General features: G+C 43.4%; 1 protein-coding gene across 1 annotated transcript in view; it reads left to right on the forward strand.

Moving 5' to 3' along the window:
- The window catches only part of KCTD19 (potassium channel tetramerization domain containing 19), a 2,885,268-nt gene that overhangs the window by 278,255 nt on the left and 2,586,967 nt on the right, over positions 1-20,046 (forward strand). The gene's annotated exons all lie outside the window — the stretch shown is intronic.

Here is a 20,046-nt window from a genome sequence, read left to right on the forward strand (position 1 = left end):
GCATCATGGATTTCTTTGTGAATGCGAATAAGAGATCGCGGTTTGATTCGGAAAGTAGCCTAGTACAACCCGGTGCGTGCTTAAAAGATGTACCTGCACAAGATCCGGAGAAATTGATGTCAAGCCAAGGATCGATTCCACCTTCTCCACTGGAAGACTCTTCAACAAAGATTCAGGATGTGGGCGCCACTTTTGAAAGGGATACCACCTTGCCAGAGTGTTGGGACCACAATCAGTGGGCTCAATTTAAAGAAAAGTATACATGGCTAAGTTGTGAAAATGGCCGACTTGGCTGCAACATATGCAGTGAGGTTAAGCTACTTGGAGCATCACAGGGTGTGGGTTTGTCAAGAGAATGGGTCACTGGGAGCATTGCTGCATCTGGCCCAACAAAAGCTAGCCAGTTAGGCTCACTGCGGAAAAAAATTCATAAGCATAAACTTTCTGAAGCACATTGTAATGCATGTGCTATCCAAGATGCATCCAAGAAGGAGGTACTGCCGTCAACGTTCCTGGAGCAGCAGAGGCATTTTCATCCTTCAACGGTTAAGGTGTTTCGCACTCTTTACTTTTGTGCAAAAAATAATCGCCCCTTTTCAGACTTTCCAGGTCTAGTAGCTTTGCAGGTTGCTAATCAGTCAGATATGGGCTCGATTCTACACAGCGAATTCACTTTAGCACAGATAACTGATTGCATTGCTGAGGAAATGTGGAGAAAGCTTTGCATAGGCATTGTTGAACAGGCTCCAAAAATATCTGTTTATATTGATGAGTCAACAACCCATTCTTCATTGACTGTTTTAATTATTTATGTTCGTGCTGCATTCAATGGAAAAGAGCCCCTAACCTTTTTCCTTGACTTGCTTGAGTTGCCTAGGGGCGATGCAGAGTGCATTGAGTCCTCACTCTTGAAATGTCTGGAAAAACATGGGTTTTGCAACACGTTCCTTGCTGACAATTGGATAGGGGTGTGCAGTGATGGTGCCAGTGTAATGCTTGGGAGAAACTCTGGTGTTTTGGAGAGGCTATGTTCTAAATAGCCTTGACTTGTAAAATGGCACTGTCTATGCCACCGGCTTGAGCTCAGTGTAGCGGACACCGTTGATACAGTGCCAGGCCTTAAGCACCTTGCATAATTTTTTGAAAAACTGTATGCTGTGTACCACCAGTCTCCCAAAAATCAGCGTGAACTTTCTGCATGTGCAAAAGAGCTAGAGATTGCAATTTTGAAAATTGGGCGAGTATTTTCAATCCGGTGGATTGCTTCTAGCAAAAGGGCAATACGGGCAGTGTGGGAGTCATACCCAGCCCTTCACCAGCATTTGTTCAGGCCAGTTTAAGTACTTCTCGTGATGCCAAACACCGGTCTACTTTCAGCGGGTTGAATAGAATTCTGACATCTTCCGATTTTGTGCTCAATCTAGCTGGTGTTGCAGATGCGGTTCATGAGATTGGGACACTGCCGGAAGCACTTCAAAGGGATGAAGTGACTCTGCCACGAGCTTACCAGCTCATCAATCGTTCAGTAAGGGCGATTGAAAAGCTTAAGGAGTTTCCAGGGACACACAGGGAGGAGGCTGAAAAAGCTATTGAGAGTGGCTTATTTAGAGGAGTGGCAATCAGCTGTGAGGACTCACGTGGGCAGGTCAAAATAAACCTTCCCCAGTTTTATCAGAATCTGTCAGATAACTTGCGTTCTAGGTTGTATGCGCAGTCTGCAAGCAATAGGTCGGCCACATCATCTCGGACAGATGAATTTTTAGCGCTTACATCAGAGATAGATGTTCTCAACCCACAGAAGTGGCCATATGACATTGAGAGCCCATGGTTTGAAGGTGAGGAGAAACTGCAAAACCTGTGCAGGAGATTCTGTCTTAATTACAAAGGCGTATCTGAAGGCTTCAGAGACTATATTGATAATGGTGGTAATGACATTCCAGAGCAACTGCAACCTGTTTTGAGGGGGATAAACACACTTCCTGTGAGTTCAAGTGACTGCGAAAGGTGTTTCAGCACAATGAACTTGGTAATGTCACCCATACAAAACTGCCTTGGTATCGGACGCCTTTCATCATTAACGTTCATACACCTCATGGGTCCTCCTCTTCCTCTTTGGAATCCAGTGCCATATGTGAACAGGTGGTTGATTGCTCATCGTCATGCAGATGATAATCAATCTAGAAAGGTCTATCCTACAGCCCAGCACAATAAAAGATGCGGAAGCATGGTCGTTTTTTAATTGATAGCTTACAATGATATAAGCTGTCTCACATTTTTCCATGGCCAGACATCCTGTGGCAATATAACATGTCCCATAATGTCTGAAATAACAGATGTACAGAGTATAAGGCTTTAACTGTAAGTGTGCACCTTGCATTTTTTTCTCTCATGGTCACAGTGTATTCTACTCGTTAATAAATGTAAATGTCGTGTTCTAGGTAGCGTAATAAATTTTATAGTTTTGATAATCACTATTGTAGTTTCTAGTATGTGCTTTTCTTCTGCTTTTTTCAACACACTAATTCTACTTTTGTTGCAATATATGCAAATGATATATCTGCCTTACATGTGATGTCACTTCCTGTCGTGATGTCACTTCCTGTCGTGATGTCACTTCCTGTTGTGATGTCACTTCCTGTCGTGATGTCACTTCCTGTGACCACGCCTACCTTGGAGAGTCCCCCCACTTCTTTTTTTAGGACTTGTGCCCTGCGTGAATTACAGCACCCCATGGCACTGTGATGGACCCTCTGAAACAGTGGTGAGCTTTCTTCCACGACCGGGTTAGGGCCGTAAAACATCCATCACTCACAGGAACCTATTCGGAAGAAAGCCACACGGAGATGAATAAGGCTCATGTAAATTCAAATGGCAGCTTGCAGGCAGAAATACTTCAGGAAAACAACATCTTTATTCTTGCCAGCCAGACGCATTTCAGGAACTGATCCTTTCCTTATATATTACCTACTGGCGGTCGCCAGTAGGTAGTTATAGTTAGGATTGTTTTCCATAGGAAATCCTCAACATTCTATTTGGAATAACTTTGGCCCTGGTGGATGAGTCTTTGCGAATTTCTCAAAGAAGATGGCTAGGTCCGCTGCGCTCCTTCCCTGAAAGTTTGGGGGGGATTGGTCAAGTGGGGGCTGAGATATAAGGGGGGTCCCAAAACGTGTTTTCTCCATGTTATTTTCCATAGGACCTTTAGACTCGGCTACAGGTCGAACGGGTGAATGAATTTATAAGAAATTTGCCAAAACTGTAGAGTCTTGTTCGCAGATTACGCTTTTTTTGGAATGGTGTAAATCCGTTCAGTAGTTGTTGAGAAAATTAAAGTTAAAGCCAATTATATATCTATAGGCGCGCACACGTGCGCGCACCCAAGCGGCTGCGCGTGAGCGGAATTTTTTTTGGCTGCGTGACGTCTGTTAACATTCGATTCGAAGGAAATCAGGAAGTTTTGTCCGCCATTTTGTCACTGCGAGTAAATATATTGTTCATTTCAAAGCGTTGAAACATGGAAAGGGGAGAAGGTAGAGATTGTTTTGCTGCGTAGCTTTTCTCGGGGTGTGCAGTAAGGCCCTTAAACGCAAAAAGATATAATTTTTCCCCGAAAAAAAATACGGGGTGTGCGCACCCGGTCGCGCACACCTATTTACAAGAGTGTGAAAATGGAGATAAATTAGAAGTTTGAGTGCTTAGATATAAGGTGGCTCTGAAAAGAGCCCTTGTGTTAATTGAGTGTTTTCTGCATTTATAAGTAAGTACCGATGCAGAGCCTGATGTTGCAGAGGAAGATTCTGTTTCCCTCATTCATGAAATGAACACCGTCTCTCCTGTAGACGTCTTGCATGTGGTATCGCAAGTTGTTGTGGTAAATAGAACCCATGCTATAATCTCTGAGGAACGCAGAAACAGATTTATTTACATGTCTCCTTGCTTTCTCAAATTGTGCACAATGGTGATTGGACCAATTCCATTTCTGTCTTTGGCATATATTGGAATATACCAAGGCAGATCGAGGAAAAAGTGTCATCAATTGTCGAAAGGTGTCTTTTAGAAGCATTTCCAGACCTACCCCAGTGATTGTGCCTAGATAGTTCCCACCACAGTGCACAATTATAAGGTCTGGTTCTGGGAGATGCATAAAAGTTTTCACCAATGGAATCAATTGGTGACATTTCAATCCTCTTTTGGAAATCCATGTTATGTGTACATTTGGTAAGCTGAGGTTGCAAATTCGTCTGCTTACTGCATATTTTTCACTCCAGTGAATATAACTGTGTCCTATTAGCCAGACCTTCATTTTCAAGGGATTTGTAGTCGTCCTCCGATCGGTTCTGGAAGTGGAATGGTAGTTAGAAGTTGAAATTCTAAATAAAGAAAAAGGAAGAGGCTGGGTGTGGTTTAAAAAATAAAAATGATTGGTTGATTGTAACAAGTGGAGATTGAACAGGTTAATGTTTATGTTAAACGAAAAGTACTATTGGGTGTGAAAAAACAAGATATGTAACAGAGCTGTGTATTGGTAGGTGTTTCTGGAGGGAAAATAGTGTTCTTAGTTTGTTGTAGAACGTTAAGACATGAACTTTTGACCTGTGCGTTCAGCAAGGTGCAGAATGAGGTGTAACCATGGAAACAGCCGGAGATGGCAGTTGGTGATGGGTTTACTCTTTGGTGCCTCTGCATCTGAGTCTGTTCTCTGGTGGCTGGCGGACAACTGTTTGTTATTGTGGAGATGAAAGGGTGATAAGGAGAGAAATACGACATAGCGTCTGGCCTGTAGAAGCGTGGGAGCAGTGATAACTCTGAGTGAAGCGGAACTGTGTCGGTGCTTAGTAACAGTAAAAAAAAAATGTTAACAGTGGTATAACTGTCTTTACGGTGCGCGACCTACTAAGAAAGAGTTCACGGGCCGTAATTGGCTTGCAGGTTCTAGTATCAGTAAGTGAGGTTGAGAAAAGAAAACATTCAGGACTTTATTTATGAAGGCCTTGCGCCACCGGTGCGTTACTTTTTCCCATTTTAAAAAATGAGGCACTGGCGGCGGAAGGTCTTCATAAATAAGGTCCTCCGTGACTACAGTTAAGGTTATGTGGAACCCATGAATAGTTTTTCAATATGAAATCATTTCAGTTGAGATTATGGATTAAAAGAGAAACCGTGAATATTTGAAATGTTTATTTAGAAATGTACTGTTTTAAAGGCAAATCATTATGTAATATGAGTACAGAAATTACAAAAAACACAGTAATTGGTATTGTCAGTAGTACATGGAATACAAACGCTATAGTTGAAGAAAAATGAATATAGTTGGAAAAAAACATTGTACAGTCTCATAAGGAAGTATATTATATTTTAATAATTTTAATAAATGGAAGAAGGTTTCTGGCCTTTCAGTTTAGGAACGATATATGAAAATGCAAGTGGTTATACATCATTACTTTATGAATCAGCTGTCAAACAACACGAAATCATAATGTCCACTGTTAGTAAAGCAAATAGGTCTGTTCTTCAAAAGAAAATATGGAAAAGAACGTGAAGAATACAGAAAACCAAAAGGAAATGAGGACGTCAATGGCTTGTTTGAGAGTTATTGAAGCATTGTTTAGGCAAAATAGGTAGCTTCTGCTTGTAACAGGAAATCAGTTTTATCATTTGAAAGTATGTCAGCTATCCAATGGAAAAGAGTAAAGCAGTACTGATGATCTGTTATAATCGGAGCCTCTTTTACCATCAGAGGGCAGGTCGGTGGGTTTTCGATGTAGCTCTCTGTTAGGAAATCTTGCGCCGCTGCGAATATATTCCAATGACCCAGAACTCCTTGTATCGCTGCAAAGGCCATAAACCCTCCGGAAAGTATGTCAGCTATCCAATGGAAAAGAGTAAAGCAGTACTGCTGATCTGTTATAATCGGAGCCTCTTTTACCATCAGAGGGCAGCTCGGTGGGTTTTCGATGTAGCTCGCTGTTAGGAAAGAGTTAACCGTCCATTGTGTAGGCAAAGTATGCAGCAAGTGCCTCTAACATGAAATCATTGTTATCATCTGAAAACATGTCAGCCATCCAATTGAGAAGATGAAAGGAGCATTCATGATCTGTCATTATTGGGGCAGCTCGGTGGGTTTTCGATGTAGCTCTCTGTTAGGAAATCTTGCGCCGCTGCAAATATATTCCAATGACCCAGAACTCCTTGTATCGCTGCAAAGGCCATAAACCCTCCGTTGTAACAAAGCTGTTCATGATCAAGTAACGGATTCATGAGGTGATTGAAATTCGGTTCAGGAGGTACCAAATTGCAGAGACATAAATCCAGGGCCCACGTGAAATCACAGCTCAGGCAATGAAATACAGGCTGCACACAGGTGAAATACGAATATCGAAATGATAATCGATATGAAGTATTCCAAGTTGAGAGTGGTAAGGTGCCGTAGTATTGAAGTATTCTCTGTCAAAATAGTTCTAAGTGGCCCGGCTCGTTTGCGAAGGCAGGAGGGACATCCATTTTGAATTTCCCAAGATGGTACAGGAAACGGCGCAGCACTGCCGGTTGTATAGCAACTCCACAGAACTAGGTCGCCGGCTATGCAGTGGAGAGGAGCAGAATGACTTGATACATTTTCTAGGAGTCTAGTCACTTATATATTGCTTAGTGGTTATTAAAAAAGTAGCTTTTTTTGAACTGGAGGATGCGTTAAAAAATAAGAGAGTGATTTGAGGGAGTTGTAAAGCAAGGTCAATTTTTTTTTACATGAATGCTGTTTTCTGTGAATGTTAGCTTAGTGAAAGATATGTGTGTGAGCAGATACAACGTTCAGTTTTAAATGTGACAATGGCGGTCTTGTTCATGTCTTCCGATTCAAGGTCGGTATTGTCATGAGTGATGTAATATGTAATGTCATCAGCAGTGCATTACACACGCAAGTTATAGTGAGTCCAACTAACTATAACGTGGAATTTCATTGGTTTTATGTCAGTAAAATTTCCAGCTAACTATAACTGGTGTCAAACCTATGTTTTTTTCAGTGAATTTCATAGGTTTTTCAAATGCTACTTCCTTACTATAACGTGTGTAAAACCTATGGTTTTTTCAGTGAATATATATATATATATATATATATATATATATATATATATATATATATATATATATATATATATATATATATATATATATATATATATATATATATATATATATATATATATATATATATATATTCACTGAAAAAACCATTAGTTATAGACCATATATAGTTAGGGATTAGCCTTTTCAAAACCTTATTTTACTCGCATAAAACCATTGAAATTCCATATATAGTTAGTTGCACTAACTATATATCGCGGACCCGCAATCCACTGCTAATGATGTCACATATTACATCATTCATGACATGGTCAGTGACATCACTGATGACATCACTGATGACATCTCAAATGACATCACTGATGACATCACTGATGACAACACCCAGTGACTGTATGTTTCTGTAAAGTTAAAATATGTCTTACATATTGAAGAATGAGTGGATGAAGAATGAGTGGATGTATAAGTGTCTGGATGAAGGATTTAGTAGGTGCATGACTGACTGTATGAGAGAATGATTAAATGTGTCTCACTGAGTGCATGGGTTAGTGACTAAAGTGTCTTAATTTGGCAATCATTATATATGTTGTTCTGTAAACTGCTGCATGTTTAAATCAGTAGCTATATGAGTAACTATATGGGTTATTGAATGGTTGCCCAAGTATTTGTATGGGAGACTTAGTATGTGTGTGGGTGGCTGGGAGGTGTATGCCTCTGTGCATAGATGTGTGAACAGTTAATTCCCTAGGTGTATGGGTTCAAAAGTGCATGTAGAAACAGCTGTATGGACAGTTGACTGTGTGCATGAGTGTATTCGTTAGTGAATGGATATCTCAGTGCTACATGTCAAAGTAAGTACATATGTAAAACACAGTCCATGTGAGAATTGACATATATAAATAACTGAACATAAGAGCCACTTAATGTGAGAGTGGCTGTATTGATCATTGTGATCTTGTATCAGGGATTGTATAAGAGAGTAAATATGTGTTAGTATATGTTTGAATAAGTAAGGTGTGTATAACTGTATAGTTGAGGAACTGGAGGTGTGATTGATTCTTTGCATGACTGACTAGGTGTGTGAGTAACTCCATGGATGTGTGACAGTCTGTGAGTGTCTGTTTACACTGAGTGTATCTAAGGTTATATTACAGTCTGAAGATGTTCATTGTATTATCACATAAATGATATCATCAGTGATGTGATCAATAATGTCAAATGAGATGTCAGTGATGTCATCAGTGATGTCATCAGTGATGTCATTTGAGATGTCATCAGTGATGTCATCAGTGATGTCACTGACCATGTCATGAATGATGTAATATGTGACATCATTAGCAGTGGATTGCGGTTCCGCGATATATAGTTAGTGCAACTAACTATATATGGAATTTCAATGGTTTTATGCGAGTAAAATAAGGTTTTGAAAAGGCTAATCCCTAACTATATATGGTCTATAACCAATGGTTTTTTCAGTGAATTTTCAAGGTTTTGTAAATGCAAATTCCTAACTATATATGGACTATAACCTATGGTTTTTTCTGGGAATTTCAATGGTTTTTTAATAGCAAATATCAAAAGCTGTCAAATGTCAAGTACGTGATAGGTAAAAGCGTTTTCGTGTTTATGCACGCTGATGTGCTTTGAACGCTGCCCCCCCTCCCCTCTTTACTCTTAGTAGTACTCTCTCTTTGCAGATAGTGAAGGGTAGTTAACGCAGACCTTTACCCCCGTTGTAATCCGGCGTGTCTGCTTGTCTCTCCATTTGATTGATTGTTATCCAAGCATTTACTGTTTTAGAATTGGTTCTCTTTGGTTCATTCTCTATTTACAAACAAGCACAAAGTCGCAATACTCTGTTTAGTCTTTGCAGATAGTGAAAAATCGTGTAAAAAACATAAAAGTAATCGAGCAAAATCAGTAGGCCACTAATTGGATCTCTTTTTGACCTCGCTAAAATAGAAACATTAAGAACAACCCTTCATGAGAAATACGAAAATAGTGAGATGAACTGAGCTCCACACCATGAGGGCTGCAAGACAGCTCTGCTCCGTCACCCACCCCGCCCAAAATAACGACAAACCCTATGCAAATATTAAAAATATATACAACACACCAGCAAAGTAACAGGGAAAAATATTTTATTAAATAACTATTTAAATAATTATTTTATACTTTTTGTTGCCCGATCCGGCTAGCTCAATCGATCGAGCATGAAACTCATGCACTCTGATAGCAAGCGTTGCTACTGTTGCTATGCAGACCAAAACTGGTTTTCAGTTTGTACATTTTTCTAGATTTTTCCATCCGAGGTTGGTTGAGTTTGTAGAACGATGGCTTCAGATTTTCCACATACGGTGTGGTGTGGCAGACTGGGAGGGGCCGCTTCGCTCCTGCCCCCTCCCCAAGTAAGATTTTCATACGTGAAAGTACGTTAATGGTTTTGGTCCCTGAGTTGCTTCGATGTCACTGCCATTCTCAAATGGCATAAGTTCTGGATGTTGGGTGCCATAGTTCAGAGTTCTGAGCAGCGCTTGTAACACTGTCTGAAGCTTATTTCCACCTACTGCAGCTTCACTATTCTCAAAGTAAGTGAGGGTCGTTTGTGGACCTGACTGCATTTGAAAACAATGTGATATGGTACCTCCCTAAACAGCTTGACGGAGGCCCCCGAGGGGCGGTGTGATGGCACGGACTCGGAGAAGACGCTTGGCTCTGACCCCCTCCCCAAGTCTTATAGCACTGGTGTAGCCTGAGATCGCCCCCGACATAGGCGGCCGGCTTCCGGGGTCCGGCGGAACTTTTTGCCTTTTGATGACTCTTCTATTCTGGACCTTGTCCCACAATCCGTTTGACCTGAAGACACGCTGTAGTGGGGCGCCCCTTTACCGTTTTAGTTGCCATTCCGCCCGCTTTTGCTACACTGTGCCTCTTCCGCCATTCAGCTGTTTACCGCCCGCTCTTGCGACTACAGCGTCTCGCTCACCATGTAGTTGAGTTGCTCCCGCTCTTGCGATGCAACGATAGGCGGCTGCCACAGGACTCTCAAAATGGCGGCCGGCTCTTCAGATTTGGGCGTGGTCCACTAAAATGGCCCTGGGACACCTTGGAACTCGGACGCTTCCCTGATAGGGCTTTGGTCCCATTCTCGAAAGCGTCCCCTCAGCCGTGAAGATTGTACAAAAGTCTTGGGGGCCCCCGACTCCCGCAGGCTTCTGGTGGGGAGCGGCTGCCATGTTTGCTCGTGGAATGGCCACGACGGAGCTACGAGATGGTGGTGCTCTCATGCTGACGCCAGCTTTAGTCTGAAACATCCAGAAACACTGTAGACTACCAATTCGATCAGTTCCGGTAGCGCCCCAACATGACCCGGTAGAGAAGAACTTGCCCTCCCCTCTTTGACTGATGGTTCTTGTTGCCTGTCCCCTCTGTTGTCATTTAACAGAACTTTTTGGACTGCTGAAAGGGGTTGTGTTCCGAACGCTGGTTGGTGGAGACATTTTGACTATATTCTTGACCTACGTTGTCGCGTAATGCGTTATATGACACGCCGCATTAGCGCACCCGGAAGTGATCCGGGGCGCGGCGCGCAGCGCGTAACGTAAGCATAACAGGTCATGTGACTTGTTAATAAAACTTTTCATTGGTTCATTTTACTTTTGTTATTTTAATGATGAAAAGCTTGGTCATATGACCTAAAAATTACGCTTTTTATTGGTTTCGAACATTATTTTTTTTTAAACATATATGTTGTAATGTTCTAGGCTAATGTACTTTCCCGGAAAATTTACAACTGTCCTGCAAGTAAAATATATTCCTTTTTCGAGAAAAAGGGTGTTTCTTCGTCCCATGACGGGGCCGTTGAGTAAAAGAGGCTCAGCCTGCTGTCTTACTCGCCGATACGCCTGATTATCAGATTCTTATCGATCACTTTATGTTGCAGGAGTGGAAAACACAACTGCCCTTGACCATTTATCTTTACTGCGTTCCTACGTATTATACCTTTTATCCGTCATGTAATTGGACTGCTTTATTTCACTTGCCTTTTACTGATTCGAAAACAGTGACTAAAAGTAAAAACTTTACCAATGTAAATACTACTACCATGTTTTGTTTTAAAAACCTTTATTGTGAAAATGTCAGTATACAAATACGGGCCTATAACCACGTGGGCCGGCCACGGAGCAAACTGAAATCGTATATGATGAGGAGACATTTACACTGTAGAGGAACGTAACGAGCGGGCCATTAGGTTGCAAGAACTAAGGTGTCTAACAGTTGCGGAATCGGTGGACGTACATTTTGTAATTAAAATACGACAAAGCCACTTACAAAAAAATCATCTAGATATACATTTGCGGGCAAGTACCATGGGTGACGTTAATTCGAACTTTCAATAGTACAGTAATCAATAACACATCAGAACTTAATATCAATAGGGATGTCGAAATATTCAATCAATTCTCGTCCCCGCCCGCCATGAGCATCAAAACTGCATTCATATCTCGTGATATCAAGGTTGTTCAACCAGTACACAACAAGGAGTTACGAGTCCCATTTATACCGGCGCCATTTTGGGCGAGGCCGGGCAGGTCCAAGATATAGTCAAAATGTCTCCACCAACCATCGGCCAGACCAGAACCCCTTTCGGCCCTTTATGCTACAAGATGGTGTCTTCCATTCAGAAAATATTGTTGGCAGCATTTTATTATTACATTTCTTAAGCGCACAGCTACCCGTAGGTTTCCCGGCGCTGGGAGTATAAAACAGTATACAAAAATGGGGGAGAGTCTAGTCAGCCGTCTTACATATCGAAAAGCCAGGTCTTAATTCCCTTACGGAAGGTAAGGAAGCACTTTTCGGAGCGCAGAGGGGGGGGTAAAGAGTTCCAAAGAGAGGGAGCCAGGAAGGAAAAGGAGCGCCCTCCCATTTTTGCTCTCTTGATGCGCGGTATCCGGAACTTGTTCTGGGTGGAGGACCTAAGTGTACGCGGTGGGAGATAATGCTGCACCAGAACAGATAGGTAGCGAGGAGCTTTTCCGGACATTATTTTATGCATAAAACAAAGTGCCTTAAATTTGACCCTGCTCTCGATCCTCAGCCAGTGTAGTTTACGCATATGGGACGAGGCTGAGGATCTGGCAGGTAGGTTACAAATAAGACGAACAGCCATATTTTGTACTACCTGGTACTTCTTCGTTACCTCCTTACAGGCACCCAGAAGTAAGATGTTACCATAGTCCAGGCGTGAAAGGAAAGATAAACAGCCGTTCTCCTAGTGAGTCTCACATTGTTACATTTAGGAAGAATGTTGAAGAGTAGTATGTTGAAAATCTGAAGCCATTGTTCTACAAACTCTCAATCAGCCTTGGATGGAAAAAAAAATCCTGAAGAATGTACAAACTGAAAACCAATTTTTGTCTGTATAGCATCAGCAGCAACGCTTGAGTCAGCTTTGTGTGAAGCCGCCATTTTGATTCAATCAATAACGTCCCCCTGCACACATTCAGGGACCTGGTCGTGTCTTCAGGCAAACGGATTGTGGGACAAGATGCAGAATGGAAAAGGGAAAAAGTTCCGCCGGACCCCGGGAGCCGGCCGCCTATGTCATGGGCGATCTTTGGCCACACCAGGACAATAGTGAAGCTGCAGCAGGTGCAAATAAGCTTCAGACAGTGTTACAAACACTGCTCAGAACTCTCAACGATGGCACTCAACATCCAGGACTTGCCATCCGAATCTTGGCGCCTTGTGCTGGTTCCGACCTATTCACACATCGGTCCACTACTGACATCACCTCATAAGTCAACGGGGCACCCCACGCCGACTTTCGGCGCAGCATTGTAGGATGGCCACACCAGTGCGGCAACTTGATGGACACAACCTCGGTGCCATCCGGATCTCGGCGCGTTCGAGTCACTGTATCGCAAGAGTGACCGGAACTCAGCTGGACACGCCGTCTTTCGGCGCAGCATTGTAGGATGGCCACACCAGTGCGGCAATTTGCTGGACACCACCTCGGGCAATAGTGAAGCTGCAGCAGGTGCAAATAAGCTTCAGATAGTCTTACAAGCACTGCTCAGAACTCTCAACTATGGCACTCAACATCCAGGACTTGCCATCCGGATCTTGGCGCCTTCTGCTGGTTCCGACCTATTCACACATCGGTCCACTACTGACATCACCTCATAAGCCAACGGGGCACCCCACGCCGACTTTCGGTGCAGCATTGTAGGATGGCCACACCAGTGCGGCAACTTGCTGGACACCACCTCGGTGCCATCCGGATCTTGGCGCGTTCGAGTCACTGTACCGCAAGTGACCGGAACTCAGCTGGACACGCCGTCTTTCGGCGCAGCATTGTAGGATGGCCACACCAGTGCGGCAACTTGCCGGACACCACCTCGGTGCCATCCAGATCTCGGCGCGCTGTGATGCCTTCGGCCTACTGTAGCCGCAAGTGCGGACGCAACTCAGTTGGACGGCGAGTGAAAAGATAAGGGGCGCCGCACTGCAGCCGAGGAGCCTCCATCTTGGGGGAGACGCACAGCCCCCACTGACTGACGCAACCTTACAGGCCAACGGGGCGCCCCACGCCGACTTTCGGCGCAGCATTGTAGGATAGCCACACCAGTGCAGCAACTTGCTGGACAACAACTCGGTGCCATCCGGATCTCGGCGCGTTGTGCTGCCTTCGGCCTATTCGCACATCGGTCCGCTACTGACGCCGCCTCACGTGCCAACGGATTTTCTACGCTTTTTGTAGCCCTATGCCGCATAACAGGTCATGTGACTTGTTTATAAAACTTTTCATTGGTTCATTTTACTTTTGGTTTCCTAATGATGGAAGGCTTGGTCATATGACCTAAAAATAACACTTTTCATTGGTTTAGAACATTTTTTTTCCCAAACGATGAAAGCCCCACCTTGTTTCTGGATGTTTTAGACTGAAGCTGGCGTCAGCATGAGAGCACCACCATCTCGTGGCTCCGTCGTGGTCATTCCGCGAGCAATCATGGCAGCCGCTCCCAACCGGAAGCCTGAAGAGTCGAGGGACCCCAAGACTTTTGAAGAATCTTCACGGCTGAGGGGACGCTTTCGAGGATGGAGCCCAACCCCTATCAGGGAAGCGTCCGAGTTCCAAGGTGTCCCAGGGCCATTTTAGTGGACCAGGCCCAAATCCGAAGAGCCGTCCGCCATTTTAAGAATCCAATGGCAGCCGCCTATCGCTGCACCGCAAGAGTGGGCGCAACTCAACTACATGGTGAGCGAGACGCTGTAGCCGCAAGAGCGGGCGATAAACAGCTGAATGGCGGAAGAGGCACAGTGTAGCAAAAGCGGGCGGAATGGCAATTGAAACGGTAAAGGGGCGCCCCAGTACAGCAGACAAGCCTCCACCTGGGGACGCCCGTTCACGCCGCCTCCCCCACGCCCCCCCGGGGCGCCCCACGCCGTTTTTCAGAGCAGCATTGTAGGATACCAAAACCAGTGCGGCAAGTTACTGGACATCACCTGGGTGCCATCCACATCTCAGCGCGTTCTGCTGCCTTGGGACTATTCGCACAACAGACCGCTACTGACGAGGCCTCCCCCCGCACCACCCGGGACGCCCCACGCTGTTTTTCTGAGCTGCATTGTAGGAAACCAAAAACCAGTGCGGCACCCAGGTAATGCCGTCCAGAACTCAGCACGTTGTGCTGCCTTGGGACTATTCGCACAAAAGACAGCTACTGACCATTGTTGCTTCTTTTTGCCAAAAAAATGTTTAAATGTATTTACAGTTTTTGTTGCGTTCGATATATTTATAAAGTTAATAAAGTTTTATAATCCTACTTTGTTGGAGTACTATATATTTTTAAAAAATCAGGTGAATGGGGCCTTGAATCGGGTTATTGTCATGTGTGGGCTTTGGAAGTGTGCTGCTACAGGATCGGACATTTCAAACTCAAATGCACGTTCTTTTTCTTACCTTTCCGAAGCATGGAGCGCAATAGCAGGCAGAGAAAGGGTGATGCAAGTGTTGAACACTGCCTGGCCTGGCAAGTTGCTGGCAGTGCCCCCCCCCCCGCCCGCTCCTGAAAGAGGGCACACACACACCGCCGCCCCCCGAGTACTTCACATATCTTTAAAAGACCATGCGCTTGTTAATGAGGCTTAAATGGTTTATCACCCCTTCTAGAGCCCCTGCATCGGCCCTCTGACGTTTCCTGGAAGAATTAGCACGTAACACAATACCAAGCACTGTCAGCTGAAACCCCCGAGGAATCGGGTTTTTGCTTGCAGGAATCGGGAGGCGGGAGACTAGCACTGAAATCGGTAGTCTCACGCCTGAATCGAGAGGGTTGGCATGTCTGGATTCTCTGCAGCTGGGGCCATAAACTACATCCGCAGGGCTAGGTGATAGCCTGGGACCGGCCTGGACAATCGGACACAGAGGAAGAGGAGTGTCAGAGGGTGCGGAAGTGAATAGGGTGAAAGGGAGGTGTCGGACGGGCACAGGGTGTGATTCTCAGGGAAGAGCAGCGCAGATGGGGGGAAGTTTATGGCCCATGCATGAGAGAGAGAGCGGGGGTGACCAGTGCGTGGGGGAGATGCTTGCGAGGGTGGGGAACCGTGCTGAGGATCGGCGGCGTGCAGAGAGTGGGTCTGGTCAAGGCATCCAAAATGGCTGCCGTGCACGACAAAATTGTGGCATTGGAAAAAAGGCAAGATGGCGCAGACAATGTTTATCAATAAGGATTCATTTATAACAAAATATTTTATCGCAGTGACAAATTGGCGGTCAACACTTCCTGATTTCCATCGAATCGAACGTTAACAGACGTCACGCAGCAAAAAAAAAAAAAAACACGCACTGCCGCTGGAAGACATGTATCAACATATATGAGCCTCCTCAGCCACCCTCAGAAAACATAAGGGATCAGGATACGTCTCCCGCACCCCTTTATACCTAGTAATTTAATTAAAACGAAACACAAAATGGCGAATTCCCGTTTCGCTACCAGTTTGCGGCCCAGTTCGCGGCCCGAGAAGCGCTTCTACCGTAAAAAATCTTTTTTTTTTTATTTTCCCCACGGGACCCTTTAATAACCCCGACATCATTCCTAGGGGGTCAAGAGGGGTCTACCTTGCCCCCTTTCATTAAATTCCCCCTTAGTTTTTCACCTCTTCTTCTCTCTCGATCCTACCGAGAGATAAGATGGCGGCCGCTCCGGACTGTTTAGAATGTTGACAGACACCGGAGAGCCAATCAGCTTCGCATCGCAAAGTTCCGTTTCACGAAAAGTAAGCGGACCGGAGCGCAGCCCGGAGCGCTGTTACAGATATATATCTTGTTTTGAACGTTAATTTCTCAAAATCCACTGGAGCACATATATTGAGACCTAGCAAAGGCACATTGGGCTAACAGTCCCTACAATTTTGCCAAGTTTCGTGCAAATCCATTCAGCCGTTCGAGCTAAAAGTGAGGCCAACCGCCCTATGGAAATTAACATGGGGAAAACGCGTTTTGGGACCCCCCTTTTTTCTCGGGGTATATTTTGCCATAGAAAGTATGATTAGTGCTGCAGAATGAAAAATTAGGGCACATTTTGAGTGACTTCTCAAATCCTTTTCTATTTCATTAAAACATTCTGACATGCAGTCTCCCAAAATGGCCACCAGACCCAAAAGAGCCCAAATGTAGCCCAAATATCACCCAGATGTAGCCCAAGTATAGCCCAATGACAGAATGTCCCAGAGTGTTCTAAAGAACAACTAGAGCGCTAACAGTCCTACTTATTACAAAGGTATAGCACACCTGGAGCCATCGTGATGGGAATAAAGTGGTAACTCTTAAGACATTTAATTTAAAAAGGAACAAAATGAGGGGGTATATTATGCAATAGAAGGTATTATTAGTGCTGCAGAAAGAAAAATTAGGGCACATTTTGAGTGACTTTTCAAATCCTCTTCTATTTCATTAAAAAATTCTGACATGCAGTCTCCCAAAATGGCCACCAGAGACAAAAGAGCCCAAATGTAGCCCAAATATCACCCAGATGTAGCCCAAGTATAGCCCAATGACAGAATGTCCCAGAGTGTTTTAAAGAACAACTAGAGCGCTAACAGTCCTACTTATTACAAAGGTATGGCACACCTGAAGCCATCTTGATTGGAATAAAGTGGTAACTCTTAAAACATTTAATTTAAAAAGGAACAAAATGAGGGGGTATATTTCGCCATATGAATTATGATTAGTGCTGCAGAAAGAAAAATTAGGGCACATTTTGAGTGACTTCTCAAACCCTCTTCAATTTCATTAAAAAATTCTGACATAGTCTCCCAAGATGGCCACCAGAGACAAAAGAGCCTAAATGTAGCCCAAATATCACCCAGATGTACCCCAAGTATAGCCCAATGACAGAATGTCCCAGAGTGTTCTAAAGAACAACTAGAGCGCTAACAGTCTTACTTATGACAAAAGTATGGCACACCAGAAGCCATCTTGATTGGAATGAAGTGGAAAGTCTGAAAACACTCAATTTAAAAAGGAACAACATGAGGGGGTTAATTTTGCCATAGAAAGTATGATTAGTGCTTCAGAAAGAAAAATTAGGGATCATTTTGAGTGACTTCTCAAATCCTCTTCTATTTCATTAAAAAAATTCTGACATGCAGACTGAAACATGCACCTTGAATACCAGCAGCAGACGTCCCTGGTGAGCAGTAGCTTTACTACAGTGATCTAATGTGCAACTAGAGTGCTAACATTCAGAATTTATGGCAAATGTGTGACACATCTGAATGCCTTCTTGATGGAACCAAAGTAAACAAGCATTGAAAATGCAATAGATCTCGCCCTCGTTTAAGTTAAAGCCATTCTGTTTGTAATGAGGTGGCTTTTTAGCTTTGCTTTTATTAGTGTTTTTTCAACTTTCATGTAAATAACGCACCGTTTTCACCAAATCGACTTTGCCCAAGCACACCCTTCCCTTCAGCCAACAAATCCCAAAAATTCGGCACACCTGCCGATCCACACTCCCTACAGCTCACCCAAGCCCCGTCCCTCTAGCGCAACTGGAACACCCCAAATTCACCTTCTCCATGCGCACCAAAAACTCCCATTGAATAACATGGCAATTCGCTACTCCGCACAAAAATTGCTCTTTAAAGCACTTCCACTGCTCCGATCCGCTTCAAACTTGGCTGGACACTAGTTCCAGCGATTTCCTAACATCTCAGCCCAATCCATCCACTGGAACGGGGACGAATTTCAACCCGAATACGCGCCCCTCGCAAACACAAAAAAAAGCCATAAAACGGCCAAATCTCGACCAAAAACCGCCAAAATCCCTCAAAACCTTGCCAACACCAATACGCACGAAACTGAACCGGCCCCTCAGCCCTAGGCTCTGGGAACCCTACTTAATTGACCCAAAAGCCCTAAAAAAGCAACATAATACACACGAAAACGCCCTAACAACCCTAAAATGCATATAAGTATATGTATGCATGCATTTATGTTTGTATTTATATAGATATACAGATGATATATGTTTATATATGTATGTATCTATATATATTCACTGAAAAAACCATAGGTTATAGACCATATATAGTTAGGAATTAGCATTTACAAAACCTTGAAAATTCACTGAAAAAACCATAGGTTATAGACCATATATAGTTAGGAATTCGCATTTACAAAACCTTATTTTACTCACACAAAACCATTGAAATTCCATATATAGTTAGTTGCACTAACTATATATCGCGCACCCGCAATCCACTGCTGATGATGTCACATATTACATCATTCATGACATGGTCAGTGACATCACTGATGACATCACTGATGACATCTCAAATGACATCACTGATGACATCACTGATGACAACATCCAGTGACTGTATGTTTCTGTAAAGTTAAAATATGTCTTAAATATTGAAGAATGAGTGGATGTATAAGTGTCTGGATGAAGGATTTAGTAGGTGCATGACTGACTGTATGAGTGAGTGATTAAATGTGTCTCACTGAGTGCATGGGTTAGTGACTAAACTGTCTTAATTTGTGCATCATTATGTCTGTTGTTCTGTAAACTGTTGCATGTGTTGATAAGTAGCTATATGAGTAACTATATGGGTTATTGATTGGTTGCCCAAGTATTTGTATGGGAGACTGAGTGTGTGTGTGGGTGGCTGGGAGGTGTATGACTCTGTGCATAGATGTGTGAGCAGTTGATTCACTAGATGTATGGTTTCAAAAGTGCATGTGGAAACAGCTGTATGGGAGGTTGACTGTGTGCATGAGTGTATTGGTGAGTGAATGGATATCTCAGTGCTACATGTCAAAGTAAGTACATATGTAAAACACAGTACATGTGAGAGTTGACATATATAAATAACTGTGCATAAGAGCCAGTGAATGTGTGAGTGGCTGTATGGATCATTGTGAACTTGTATCAGGGATTGTATAAGAGAGTAAATATGTGTTAGTATATGTTTGAATAAGTAAAGTTTGTATAACTGTATAGTTGAGGAAATGGAGGTGTGATTGATTCTTTGCATGACTGACTAGGTGTGTGAGTAACTCCATGGATGAGTGACAGTCTGTGAGTGTCTGTTTACACTGATTGTATCTAAGGTTATATTAGAGTCTGAAGAGGTTCATCCTATTATCACATGAATGATATCATCAGTGATGTGATCAGTAATGTCAAATGAGATGTCATCAGTGATGTCATCAGTGATGTCATTTGAGATGTCATCAGTGATGTCATTTGAGATGTCATCAGTGATGTCATCAGTGATGTCACTGACCATGTCATGAATGATGTAATATGTGACATCATCAGCAGTGGATTGCGGGTGCGCGATATATAGTTAGTGCAACTAACTATATATGGAATTTCAATGGTTTTGTGTGAGTAAAATAAGGTTTTGTAAATGCGAATTCCTAACTATATATGGTCTATAACCTAT

Source organism: Lissotriton vulgaris, chromosome 12 (assembly GCF_964263255.1).
Source record: "Lissotriton vulgaris chromosome 12, aLisVul1.2, whole genome shotgun sequence".
Classification (NCBI taxonomy): domain Eukaryota; kingdom Metazoa; phylum Chordata; class Amphibia; order Caudata; family Salamandridae; genus Lissotriton; species Lissotriton vulgaris.